At 36.9% G+C, this 15,270-nt stretch overlaps 1 protein-coding gene across 5 annotated transcripts in view; it reads right to left on the bottom strand.

The window, feature by feature from the left end:
* The window catches only part of LOC131432866 (nephrin), a 789,197-nt gene that overhangs the window by 294,399 nt on the left and 479,528 nt on the right, over positions 1-15,270 (bottom strand). The gene's annotated exons all lie outside the window — the stretch shown is intronic.

Genomic DNA, 15,270 nt, shown 5'->3' with positions numbered 1-15,270 from the left:
GCCGCCTTGTAGCAGGTGTGAACAGATAAGAGAGACATTTTCGCCTGCTTACTGCTGGCGGCAGTTCAGAATCCGGACGATGATGACGAAGGTGGAAGCAGGAGAACCGAGCCGCACCATACAAAAGGCATCAAGTGAAAAGAATCATTTCTCTCACACGCCTCACAGGACGAGCGACCGAGCCACGGCCCCGGTTTCCTATTTCAAATGGAAAGGATTTGAAACATTTTCCTTCCAGCAGCGACCAGGGATGAGATCGAGGTTGGCCATGGCTGTCTGTCTGTGCTTGTTGCGAAGGTTTTCTTTTGTTCATTTTGATTCCGATTCAGAACCGCCCACACCCCCCTGGGTTGGCCTGAAAACACAGGCAGCCGAGTGATGAAAAGCTTCTTTTATTTCTGTCCGTCCAGCTGTGGGAAAATGTGGGAAGTGTTAATGAGAGAAACTTCGAAAGCGAACCCGGGTGTGCAGCTGAAATGCGATTTTTATTCACCTGCATTCCGTAATCTGCTTCGGCACGTTTGATTTGTAATTTACATATTCGTTAGCCGAGCAACTATTCGCTCACTCGGAAAGAGCCGAAAAAGGGAGCGGGAGGAGGGTGGGGTTTGGGGGATGAACAAAACCACCATTTATCAGGAGCTTCATTTTCCACCTGGCTTGATGTGGTGGTTTTCAACGCCAATTTGGCAGCTTTTCTCCGAACGTAGGCAAATGAACTGCTGCCTTTTCTTTTTTTTCTGTGCCTTCCACCCTCACTACTAACGAACACGAAAATTGAGTTCGGTAGAAATAATAGACGGGTTGGGAAATTTGCGGTTTGCTAGATGCAGATTAAGAGCAAGCTTATTATGATAATTGAGCAGGACTTGGAATTGCATTGATGGACTTTTACTTACTTCGGGGAAGATCCATCGAAAAAATGGAACAAAAGAGCTGAGAAAACCGAGAAACTAATAAACTGGAATTAGCTGCAGTATTCTACACATTCTAACTAAGCAGTAACGAGCTTGACCACATTCCATCCAAATACACAGAAAAAAATCATTAAATTGTAGTGAATTTCGATTAGTTTAACACATAGCTCTCAAACCCTGATAAAAAAAACGAACACGAAATTTTTTTTCACTGAATAGAACTTAGCTCCATGTAAGTGAAAGTGTGAACAACATAACAATTAGTTGCAAAACAAGTTTTCCCAGTTCATGTCATGAATTTTTAAAAACTCTTCAAGGCTTAAAATGTGCTGCTTAAGTGAAGCGATATTAGCATTAAACCTATCAGCAACATTCTTGAAAACGGAATAAGAAGTGCTCTTCCAGTGAGCTACTCTGGAAGTGAAGTAAAACTTTCTATATGCCCTGTGAAGATTTTGCTGATGAATTCCCTCTTGGAAATTATAATCTGTTGTTGCATTTCTATGTCTTCTATGAATTTTGTGTTACTGTTTGTGTAGGATTCAGAATGAAATTACAAAATAAAATTTTAAAAACCCTTCTTAATCCACCTATCAAAACAGTCTCATGAATTTTTTAAAATAATTTCCGACTCTAATTTGGGCTCATTTTTGACACCAATTGATTCAGATTGATTAGAGTAGTTCACAAAAGCATTCTTCAGTGTTTATATCACATAGTACGCATCATTTTTTCAACCAAGCGCTTGACATTTGCGTTGCCTATTTGTAACCCTTCTTAGTCCACTTAGTGGAATTTTCATAGATCTTGAAAAATCACCATAGGGGGGAGTACATGAAATTCCAGAAATCGAAAAAAAAATTCAATGTTTAATTTGCCGTTGGACAAAGATGGCAACTTCACCACCCATTCCAGTGAACCTGTCAAATCAATGAACCACATAATGTGGATTACTTTTCCATTTGACATTTGGTTTAAGAAAAGTTTCTGTCACAATGGCAATATGAATTTTGTGAACTTTGAGAAAATTATAAAATTCATCTTCATTCGATTTAAAAGATCGAGCATTCCAATTTGAAATATTCAAATTATTATTTAACATCACTGTTAAATTTTAAATTCAATAAAATATTATTTGCGAATTCCCATTCGATTTGAAATGCTTCAAAAAGTGATGAAGTCGAATTCATTCGGATGATCATTTGAAAAAGTTGATCTTGTAGGTAGATCATTTTATTTTCAGTTATATCGCCTAAATCAACTCCATTTAAAGAAGCGAATGACATTGAAGGAATATTTGTAGGTGGACTGCCATTAGAACTGCCATTAGAAGAAGATGATTTGGTCGATATGCCTAATAATAAATTGTTTTCGATAGAAGATGAACTGCAAGGCGGTCCTGTGTTTTGATTATTTACATTAGAAGAAATAGGTGGTAGATTTCTACCTGTTATACTAGCATAACCTGTCAATAAATTGTTTTCGTTAGAAGACGAATTGGCAGGCGTACCTGTTTTTTGTTTTAAATTCGAAGAAATCGGTGCCTTAGAAGAATTAGGCGTGGCATTTGTAACGGTTTTTTGATTTTCAGGTATGTTCTGTAAATTTAAGGTCGTTGATTTGAGTTGTTGTCTAAGCGAACGAGCGTTTAAAATTTTTTCCCTGACAGGACATTTCAAATAATGATTTCCATTGCAATTTGAACATGAAAATTTATCAGTGGTTTCATTCATTGGACAAACGTCTTTCGAATGCGATTTACCACAATTCAAACACCGTATATCCATGTGACAATTTTTGGTTCCATGGTCGAAGCCTTGGCAACGACGACATTGCGTTAAGTTTGCAACACGATTATGCCGTTTATAATGTTCCCAATGAATTTAAATGTGGGAAATGAAACGTACTTTTTCTAAAGTTTTCAAATTGTTTACATCACTTCGATTGAAGTGTATTAGGTAAAGTTCATGGGAAATTCCAGAGCGTGGTTTAGAAGTACCATTTGCTTTTTTTCATAAGTATTACTTGGGAAGGGGCAAAACCAAGCAATTCTTTTAGTTCATTTTTAATTTCATCAGTACCTCGATCATTTGATAAGCCTTTCAAGACAGTCTTGAAGGGTCTGTCTGATTTTATATCATTTGAATATAATTTATGAAGTTTCTCGGAGAAATATCGGATAAGACGTTCGTAATCTTCAAATCCATCAACCAAGACTCGACATTCTCCTCTTCGTCCGATTTGAAATGAGACTTTTACTGCCGGGAGAAAAGTAGAAAGCTCAGTACGGAATGCTTTGAAGTTGGAAATCATCACCGTCACTGGTTGCATAGATTGATGTTTCTTCCCAGTCCATTTTGGGAATTTTTGAAGAATTTTCTTCTATGTCGCTACAATCGGATTCAGGAAGAATCTCGTAAATATTGTTAGACGGCATAGGATCAACGGAAGGAAAATCCGTCCGTTGTCTTTTATTTTTATATTCAGATTCTATAATATCGTGAATGTTATTAGAAAAATGTTGAATAACGGATTGTGATTTATTCCGTATTGAATTATTTTTAGCCTTAGGCTTGTTGCCTTTCCGGTTGGACGCAGGCATTTTTGAAATGAATGAAATTTTAAATTTAATTAACTAGGCTAAATTAGTCTTCGATTAGACTCCTAGCTAGCCTTAAAAAAGGCTGATTAATTTCTTAGTCACTCTAATATCACTCTTTGTATAACTTAGTCACTCAAATATCACTTTTTGTATAGCCTTGAGAAAGGCTGACTAACTGTTAGTCTTTAAAAAGACTGTTAGTGATTCAGGTAGCCTTGAAAAAGACTGAAGCTTTGAATCAATGAAACTCTGGGTAGCCAGAAAAAATTTTCAGGAGCCAAGAGCTATACGCGTGCGGTGCGAACGACTGTTCAACACCGACTGTGCGTTTAAACTTTAGAATGTTATAACCTTGACCTAAAACTAGCCAAACAATATCCCCAATCAGTGTTGGTGATTGCCGATAATTTGACAGAAAGCGGCTCGATATTTTTCTACATTGTATACAACATTTTCAATCCGGTAAACGATGCTACCAGAACTCGCTACTGCTCAATGCATGAACCGTGAGAGAATTTTTCTACATTTATTCGCTCCACGTCATACTCTGAGTATTTCACGGCCCTTAACAAAATATATACAGTCTGGCAATGATCGGCGCTGTGTAGAATCGCAAGTTGACAATTTTCGCAGAAAGACGAATCGATGATTCGACTTGATGATTCTCATACTAGGTAACAATATTTCAAAACCCTGGTATGGAGCATTCATAGACATCTTCATAAACATAACTTATACAAAGGTTACATGCACATAGTTAGAATAAGAGGAAATAGTAAAATATTTCTATCGCAATTATCCACTGCCCATATAGAATCGGATCGCGAAACGAGAATAAGCGACCGTCTGTTGCTTCAGAGAGAATCCCCACAGCAGCGAGCTAACCTTTGATTCTCAGACAGGTTATCGAGAGAAATGCGCTCTCGCACTGTTGTCTATTCTATGTTAAATGAACCATGCCGGGTTTTTGTTGCTGAGATGATATCCGTCTCTATTTGATGGCACTGATTGAATCGTGTGAAGAGTTGGTAGAGAGCGTTTTTTTTTTTTGATGCGATAAAAGCCATCCTTGAACCGAGTCGTTTTAAAGTTCCTAATCCCTCTTTACCAAAAATCAAAGGATTACCGAAGGTTCATAAACCTGGTGATCAAACAAGGGAAATTATTTTCTCTGTAGGAGCCCCTACCCAAAAAGTCTCCAAATGGCTAGAATTCAAAAATATGCCGAAAAAGGTGGGTGAGTAATGTCAACGGCAGAACCGGATGACGTGAATACGAATAAAATGAATAGTTCAATTTATTTTATGTTAATGAATCTGAATCCTGCAATTCTAAACCTAAGTCCTGAAACTCAATTTTGATACTAGATTCTGGAATTGAATCCTGAGCTCGGGAACTAATTTCTGAATGTAAATCATTGAACTGATCACTAAACATGAGATCTGTAACTGAGTTTTGAAACTGAATTCGAGACCAGGATTCTGTACTGAATCCTCAGTTTTAATTCGGTCCAAAATTCAGCTTTCAAATTTGGATCCATGCTTCAGTTTCGAAACTGAGTTCTTCAATCCAGATCCGGAATATTTTTCAAACATCTTCAAAATATAGTCCCTGAATTCAGGTACACTTCCAGAATTTTGGATCCTTATTCTGAACCAGCACTCTCTAGCTGGATTCTAAACAGAATTAGGTTCTGGAAATTTAGAACTGAATTCCGCAAATAAAACTGAGTTTTGGATTTGAATTCTGGTCCTGAGTTTTGGTTTGCAGTTCCAGAACCTCAGGCTCAGAAAACAGTTTCCGAATAGTGAACCTGAATGAAAAGTCTGAATTCTGGACAGGAGCTCTGGATCTGTATTCTGCTCTGAATCTTAATTTCAATCCCAGAATTCTGTTTCAAAATTCAGATCCAAATCCCGAATTTTATTTTCTGATTTTCAGTTCCAGAGTCCAGGTCTTCAACCAAGATCTTGATCACAGTTCCAGATTTCCGGTCCAAAACGCTTAGACTCAAAACATTAAATCGGCACTGGATTCCAGTCAAGGAGCTGAATTTAAGATCTAGATTCTGGAAATGAAAAAAAAAATCTGGTCTTGGATTTTGAAGCCAAATTTCAGGATTTAACTCTAGAATTAGATTCTGGACCTGAGTTTCGGTTTGAGCTAAATAAGCATAAAATTTTTACCTTCTTCACTTATCAAATATTTTAAAAAGTTTCTCAAATTTTTTTTCTCAAAAAATCGACTTTGGAACTGGGAATTCTCAAATTTTTTTTGTCAAATATCGACTTTGGGAATGGGACAGCGAAACTACCAAAATCCGCGTAGGAAAAATCGTAAAATTAACGAAATTTTTCTTATGTCAAATATCTTAGAAATTCATGAAACGTCAAAAAAATTGAATCGATTTTTGCCTTTCTCATATAGAAAGGCTATGCAATCGCTGTGAAAACCGACCGTGTGTGTGTGTGTGTGTGTGTGTGTGTGTGTGTGTGTGTGTGTGTGTGTGTGTGTGTGTGTGTGTGTGTGTGTGTGTGTGTGTGTGTGTGTGTGTGTGTGTGTGTGTGTGTGTGTGTGTGTGTGTGTGTGTGTGTGTGTGTGTGTGTGTGTGTGTGTGTGTGTGTGTGTGTGTGTGTGTGTGTGTGTGTGTGTGTGTGTGACAAATAATGTCACTAAATTTTCTGAGTTTCATCTGGATCGGGATGCAACAAAAAAAGGAAAAATATAGTCACACACGTTTCTCAGAGATGGCTGAACCGATTTTTACAAACTTACATTCAAATGAAAGGGCTTATAACATCATCCAATTTTCCTGAATTTTATTTGGATTCGACTTCCAGTTCCGGAGTTACAAGGAAATATGTGAAAACTAATTAAAAAATTCGCAATAAATTTTCTCGGAATTTTTTAACAGAACAAAACAAACTAACAAGCAAACAGAAGGTCTTCAAATTCTTAAAAAAGTCCCCGAAAAATTGATCCAGATCCGATTTCCGGTTCCGGGATTAGTAAAAATTTTCCATTTCATGAGTATTTTTTCACAAATGATGGCGAAACGAGGTGCACATTTTTATAAAAAAATTACTGCTAAATTCATCTAGTTGGCAGATCTTGTTTGTTAGTGAATATATAAAACTACTTTGGGACTACTAGTACCCGGTTTCCGCTTCCGAAAACACCGATAATAGTGAAGAAAATCTACAAAAACGGAACTCACTTCGATTTCTCAGAAACGGTCAAGCCAATTTTCACGAATCATGATTCAAGCTAAAGCTTAAAAGCAACTGTACAATTTCATCCATATCCGACTTCCGGCCAAAACAATCAAATCGTTATTCAAAATGGCTATGCAAAACTGGTACGCGTCGGTATGTGTGGTACGGAAGCAGAAAACACCACCGGCTTTGCTCAATTTCGTATAGCGTACAGGAATCTCACATTAAAATTTATATTTTCAAGGTGAAAAATATGTAAATTTCTAATGCTTTTTATCAATTTGTACCTACTTGTTAGTGTTATTACGAGATCATGATAACGATGCTTTTCTATAAAAGTACACTTATTGCCTTTTTCATATAGAAAGTTTATACAACCATTTGAAAAATTGACTAGTGGAAAGTGGCCCGAAGGGCTTAGTGTTCTATATCATTCGACACAGTTCATCAAGCGGTAATCGCGTAACTTCGGTAAACCGCATAAAAAAGCCGCGTAAAAAAAAACGCTTAAGAACCACGTACCTTTGGAAATTCGGGGAAACAGAAAAACGGCATAACTTCGTAAATCCGCGTAGAAACCGCATAAATGAACTGCGTAAAAAAAGACCTCAATGTATAATTCGTATTTGATAGAGCTATCAAGTATCTTATTTGACAGTAACTTTCACAGTACAGATTACAGTTGACAGTGATTTTAGTCAGTCTGTTAAGGTAATTCGACAAAACTGACCAATTGTAACGCTTTTGTTTTGCATTAATTTGCAATGAACTATTATAACATGCGTGATTGTCATTTTTTCAATGTTTTGATGGTTCGTTAGGATCGAGTTCATGTGTGACGTAGCGATAAAAAAAACCTATCCCTGGTGAAAGATGAGTTTTCTGCACGCCAACTTGGATGACATTGTTTTTGATTCTAGATTTAAGATCTATTTAAAACGGTGGACATGATGTTTTATTTCTCTATGTATTAGTGAAGTGCAATTTTAATTGCATTTCATGGTGCTGAGTCGGCGTAATAATTTTCAAAAAGTGTTCAAATTTTGCTGGTGGCATTTTCTGCATTTTCGGAGGCCTATTGCTGTGAGAACGCATCTGGTTTTTATTCTTTGTGAATTAATTATTTGAGTGCAGTCCCGTAACACATGCTTCAATTACAATGTTTGCCTCCGGCATCATTCTACAAGCGACTGCATCGGACGTATAATTGCGACTCAAGAACGCACGAGTTCACTTTTTTTTTCATTCGCTACATGAGGGACAAACGTTGGTTGATTATACTAACTAACAAAACAATCTAGAATTAATCAAACCGGAATATCCACTTCCAGCACCGTTCGAATTTCAACGAATCAGTTCATTTCTGTGCTTCCGCCATCTTCAAACAAGTCCTGAAAAAGGGGACCAAGTATTAGTTGTTACGATGACGATACCGCTGATGACGGCCGTGACGTTTTGCTTCGGAAATTATGTGTCATGACCGCGACACTTTGTGTGATGTACAAAACTTTGGAGGTACTTAATTTTTACGATTAAACTTTTCGCTTCACCCTCGAAACATTTCTCATTCTGGAATTCGAAGCAAATTTTCCCGAATTCAACAGATTTTGCGTGAGAGCAAAATTTCAACTAACCAAACACTGGCAAACTTTTCGAACCGGCAAGACAAACAATTTGCAACAATGTTACGCCAAACGCTACTGATTGCACGATAACTAGTTGCATTCGAAAAACGTAACTTTAATTTCATACCACCAGTATTTAGTGGCGGCGAATCATTATTGTTTCGTAGTTGCAACAGCATTTTTCCTGGTGCATAAATTAAATTCTATTCTGAGCAGTGACGCCTCCGAACAAAACCATAACAAACTTTGTCCGGATGTTTCCTTTAGTTAGAAATTTCCTGCTCGTTAGTTTTCTAGCAACCAACCAACCAACACGCAACATAATAAAACACAATGTTTGCGAGAGTTCGCTTGCGACAGAAATAATAATGGGCTTTCGTGGGCCTTTGCGGGTGTTTCGATACCTATGTTTATCATATTATATTGTATATTATATTGATTGTACTCGGTTCAATCATAAGTGGATCACGTTTCATGCGGAATGGAGAGCCACCATTGTGCATGCCGTATTGCCATAATGGGTTGAACAATGTTTCGCAATTACCTTTTTTTTAATCTAAACCTCAACGCGAAACGGGTTAAAATTAAATGGAACTGTAACAATAAAACTTCGTGACAATTCGATGCAATCCGGTAAACATAAGCACCGTACATGTGCACTATGTACGGTTCGTGAAGGGCATCCAAACCAGTGCAGTAAAACTTCATTCATTTCAATTGAAACTGAATGTGGAACACATTGACGATCACTCTAATGCAGAAAACTTCACTCTCTGACACACACAATGTTTGCTGACGGCCCGAACGGGCAGCATTCTGTTCATCACTCGTAATATGGAGAAATTATATAGCTAAGAATTGACAGCACGTTAAATAGATGAATTCAACTAAAAAAATACCCATTTCAACTAATATTTTACTATTATTAAAGGAATGAGAATTAAAAAATCTTAATTAGCAAAAGTAAGATTTTTTAGTTGTCTCAAAAAATAACTAATTAAAATCAGAAAATCAACTAATTTTTTCGCCAAAATGCTGATTTCGGTCTTTCAGTGTAGATTCCATATAGATTTGAATATAATTGAATGCTGTGATGGGCGAGTAAAGCGAAGCATGCTCGGTTCTTTGAGTCAATTAGGCTGTCTTTTCATGTGATCTTTTATGCAATAATGCAAAATAATAAAATAATAATTTTTTGAGATAACACTAAATCTCGACGTTTCATGCAGTTTTAAGAGTTTCGGCATCGAAAAAAATTTTCGATCTCGGAAATTTCATGTACTCTCCCCTATGGTGCTTGTTTTATTATCATTATATCGAATAAAATTTGAATATCTAATACTTGTGAATTATTTACAGCGAAATCAAAGTGAGTCGATACTTTCTGGGACAGTCTTTAAGCACCGTACATGTGCACTATGTACAGAACAGAACGTTTGCATCGAGTCACTTCTTCAAAACCACCGGAACGGTGAAAACAATTCTAGTGCTGGACTCAAAAATGTAAAAATTATAACGTTCTCAATTCGCCTAGCAAAGGGATGATACCATTTTGTTCATTTCAGATGTCGTAAAGTGGTTTCACCGGAAATTACAATTTGTAATTTTACGAACCACGTAAAAAAACCGCTTAACTTCTGAAATTCGTGTATAATTTTGTTCAATGCCAAATTTTTTTGAAAAGATTTGACTGGGAACTTTTAGGTTTCTGAAATCGAAATTATTTTTTCTGATGCCAAATGTTTTAGAAATGCACGAAACGTCTGGATCTGGTGTCATCAAAAAAAATTTGCTTCCATAATATCGAAAATTTTCAGCATCAGAGGGTTGATTAAAAAAAAATTCGGGATAACACCAGATCTCAACGTTTCATGCCTTTTCAAGAAAAAAAACCTGTTTTAATCCACCTAGTGGTGTAATGATGCCTTTCTCATATCAATCATACTATCCTATATAATACTGTGGTATTCTTCAAAATAATTTTCTTCGATTATTAAAACAATTACCGAAATCGGGTTGTTTGACCGTCTACTGATAAAAACTATCAATTGGAGAAGTTTTGAGGTCGATTTAGAAAACTTTTTATGGGTGTTCGCCCTTTTCAGTGATGGTATACAATTTTTAACACACTTTACCATATATTTCCGGAACCGGGAGTCGGATCCGGATGAAATTCAGGAATTACGCATGGGACCCCAGGACCTTTCATTTGAACCTAAGTTTGTGAAAATCGATCGCTCCATCTACGAGAAAAGTTGGAACACATATTTTCATTTTTTGCGCATTTTACTCCATAACTCCGGAACCGGTAGTCGGATCCAGATAATATTCAGGAATTTTGTATGGGACCTCAAGACCTTTCATTTGAATCTAAGTTTGTGAAATTCGGTACAGTCATCTCTGAGAAAAGTTAGTGCAAAAAAAAACGTTACATACACACATACGCACATACACACACAGACAGACATTTTGCGTACTCGACGAACTGAGTCGAATGGTATATGACACTCGACTTTCCGGGCCTCGGTTCAAAAGTCGGTTTTCACAGTGATTGCATAACCTTTCTATATGAGAAAGGCAAAAAACAAGAAAACCACGTAACTTCGGAAATCCGCGCAAAAAAAAGCAAGCATAAAAAACTGCATGAAAGAAGACCTCAGTGTCATTTAGATTTGTTGGAACAATTTTGCTTTTAAATTTTGGCAAAAATGATTCTTAGTAAGAATCGCTGTTGATTGACGTGTAAAAATAAATGGGGTGTCACTTAATTTTTTTTACAATTTTGAAATAGTGAATGAGTAACACTTTCATTAAGGAAGGGTGGTGGGGGGAATAAGGGATAAACAGTTTCTGAAAATCGTTTGTTTTTGTACATTTTCTTGTAGTTTAACATTTCAAAAATATTGTGTCAAAATTTCAAATCAATCGGAACAAAACTGTCAAAATGCTTTTAGAGAAAAATTTAAACACGTTTTTCCGAAAACCAAATGTCCGTGGACACGACCCTTCAAAATCTATTGAACCGATTCTTTTCAAACTTGGAACATACTTTCTTAGTATAAAATGTCTCCCCACCCTCCGTTTTTAAAATATTTCCATACCATATTATGATAGTTTTTCACCTTAAAATTCCCGGAAAATTAAGCGTAAGATCGCGTTTTGTCGTGAACACGACTTACTTTACTATGGGGCGCCTTTTCCAAATTTACCCTCTGAGAGAGTGATAAGTTTTTGATCGTGAATATCTCCTGTTACATCTAATGAATCAACACAATTCTTGCTACATGCCATCGGAAATATGATCACAATTTTATGATAAAACTTTCACTTGTGTGACATATTCTCAAATAGTTCAAAATTAAACTTTTCTGAAATGTTTGGTATAAACGAGTATCAAAGAGGATAATTCACAAGGCGCGTTTGCCTTTCTCGTATTTTGAAAGCTCATAGCTCAATGATCCGTAAAAGGATTTATATAATCTAACTACAAATGGAATCGAAAATTATCAACTTGAACATTTATTGCAGCTACATTGAAGTTTTTCAATAGTACACTATTGAAAAACCTGTTTGATTTAACCCATGAAAGCACCAGCCAATCAGAACGCGAGATGTCTGCTTCTGTACAAGAGCATCCATATAAAAGTTGAGTGGTTTATTTTTCCTACCATTTGCTGAGCAACTGTTCCCGAAACAAGACACACGAGAGCAACAACGAGGACCTGTCGTCTCACTGTTTCCCGTTCTGCGAACAGGAAAGGAATTTTAGCAAAGGGGCTGTCCGTACACCGCTGCCAGTAGCAGGTATAAAATTAAATGTGATGTGAGAAATAGTGTCATTTAAGTTAAAGTAGCTACTCTGAACGTACGAGACACCGTCAGCACGATGACACCGAAAACCGGTAGAAAGGCAGCCAAAAAGTCCTGCAAGGCCCATTCAAAGCACTTTTAAGTGCTAAAGATCATCCTAAAGAACTAGTTGAATTTTGTCGCTTTCCTACCATTTTCTGAGCAACTGTTACCGAAACATTGTATTGAATGGCGAACATGGTAACTTGTGCGTCTTTAGTGCTGAGTCAAATTGTGATAAATTTTGTGTGAAATAGGTGGCTTTTTGTGAAATTTTTTTCAACTAAGCAAGTGACTAGTTGTGCTTTAAACAGATAAGTAGAAAGTGTTTTGTAAATACTTCTATTTTGTGCTGTAAATTGTGTCAATAATCGCCGTGCGGCGATCGCTCAAACAAAGCGGCGTCGTACCGTGGTATATTGAATGCATTGTCTATTGTTTTTGCATGGTTCACTTTGCTTTGATTTCTCCCCCAGCTGTGTGTCGGGCCGGTTTGGTTTATGCATGAATGATGGGTGAATGTGTGAAGTGTAATGAAAAAATAACCATATCGGATATTAGAATTGCATGTTCAGTTTGCGAGAATGGCTATCACCAGCGCTGTACTGGGCTTACGAGAGCCATGGCCGGTTGGGTTTCAGATACACCGGCGCTTTTGTTTAAATGTGCTGATTGCTTGGAAGGTGCCGCGATGGCTGATGTGATGCCAAAGGATGATGTTCTTTCGCTCATTAGTGATGTGAAGAAGGAGATGGAAAAATTCAAATCCATCACTGATTCGTTTGCTGGTGTGCGGGAGAGCATCGAGGCACACATTAATATCGCGATAGAAAAGGGAATCGATAGACTGATCAGATCTTCCAATGATGCTCTGGAGAGCAAAATGGCCTGCTTAGAAAACAGTGTGGCCAGAAAGTTGGACGATTTGAAAAGTTTGTTGATTTTGAATAATCAGCAAAATAATAATGATTTGGTTATAATGAATAGAAAGAAAATTGTTGCAAATAGGAAGACTCATTCGGAGTCGGATGGAAATCCCAGACGAAAGAGAAAAGTTATTTCAAATACTGATGATGAACCGCTTGATAATAATATTGTTAATGAAGGTAACGACGAAGTATTTGATAGAAACAACAAAAAGTCATACGCGGACGTTCTATCTGGGAAATTTTCTAGAAAAAGAACGAAAAGCAATAGAAATCGTAAGACTCGCTCGGTTATTATGATCAAACCTGTCGAGTCTTCGCAAACGAGCGATGACACGAGAAAGGTTTTGAAGGGTAAGTTAGATCCAAGAACACATAAAATTAGTAATTTTAAAAATGGTAAAGATGGCTCGATTATTGTTGAGTGCGCAGCAGGAGAGGACATTCAATCAGTGAAAGAAAACATTGAAAGTAATTTAGGAACTGAATACAATGCTGTTATACCCAAGCCCGGGAAACCAAAACTGAAAATAGTGGGGATGAGTGATCGTCGTGAATCGTGAATAAAGGGGATGAGTGATTGGTCACAAGAGCACCGAATGTTTGAACAGTGAAAATTGTTCCAAATGTAATTCCGCACATAGAACATCTGAGTGTTCTTCAACTGAATTCAAATGCGTTAATTGTCTGAAAATGAACAAAGAAAGGAAATTGAATTTAGACATTCACCATCCAGCATTTAGTAAGCAGTGTCCTGTATATCTGAGATTGCTTGAAACGAAAAAGAACAACATTATGTTAATGGAATAGCAACTAATCAGTGAGAGGCATTCAGATATTTTGTATTTGAACATGGCCGGTTTGTCTTCTAATTATGTCGCATTGCGTCATATTATAGAGGATAGACATCCTTCATTGGTTTTGCTCTCAGAAACACATATTGTTGATTCTGACGCTTTCGATCAGTTCAGTGTTCCGGGTTACACTGTTGCTTTTTGTTTGTCCCATTCCAGGCACACGGGTGGAGTTGCAATTTACGCCAGAGAATCAATTAAATTCAGCATTCAATCAAACGAAGCAGTTGGAAATAATTGGTTCTTGGGTATATCAGTTGAAAGAGGCATGCAGATGGGAAATTATGGAGTTGTTTACCACTCTCCAAGTTCAAGCGATCGCCTGTTTCTGGAAATTCTAGAAAACTGGTGGGAGAATTTCGTAGATTTTGGTAAACTAAATATTATTACTGGAGATTTTAATATCGATTGGCTCAGTGATCAAGGTTCGACTCGATTGAAAGAGTTAGCAGAATTCTTCAATTTGAAGCAAACTGTGAATGAATTTACAAGAATTTCGAGATACAGTAAAACATTGATAGATCACGTGTATTCCAATTTCGACGGTGTTTATTCAAATGTGGAATCCGATTGCAAGATTTCAGATCATGAAACAATTGCAATTTCCGTAATGAGTAGCTCTAGAAATGAGGAAGATACGGTGAAAATCAAGTGTTGGAAAAACTATTCAAAGCAAACCCTATCTCGACTTGTATCAAGAAGCTTGGGTTATACACAGTTGACTGGAAATTTGGATCACAGGGCATCTATTCTTACTGACATATTAAAAAAGTGTACTAATGAATTAGTAACTGAAAAGTATGTTAGTTTGAACAGCTCGAGTAGTTGGTACTCAATAGACCTCTTACGGTTAAAACGGGAGAGGGATAAGCAGTACAAGAGATTCTGTAGAACTAACAATGATAGTCACTGGAGTAGATATACACAAGCACGAAATATTTATTCACGGGCCCTGAAGAAGACTAGATGTGAATACATACAGAGGAAGATCAATCAAAATCAACAAAACAGCAGAGAGTTATGGAAAATTCTCAAACAGTTGATCAAGCCTACACATAGTGCATCGAAAACCATAACTTTTAACGGTATAGAAGAGCACACAGAACAAATTGTATCTGAAAAGTTCAACAGTTATTTCATAAATAGTGTTCAGCAGATCAATCAAAGTATTGAATTGGTTGGTGAACCTGTTGAAATAACACAGCCGATGAATAACTATTGTAGACTTGATGAATTTCAACCAATCACTTTTGAACAATTGAAAAATATTTGTTTCAATTTG

This window comes from Malaya genurostris, chromosome 2 (assembly GCF_030247185.1).
Source record: "Malaya genurostris strain Urasoe2022 chromosome 2, Malgen_1.1, whole genome shotgun sequence".
Classification (NCBI taxonomy): Eukaryota; Metazoa; Arthropoda; class Insecta; order Diptera; family Culicidae; genus Malaya; species Malaya genurostris.
The sequence above is the reverse complement of the archived record's forward strand: the minus strand, read 5'-3'. Positions and strand labels throughout refer to the sequence as shown.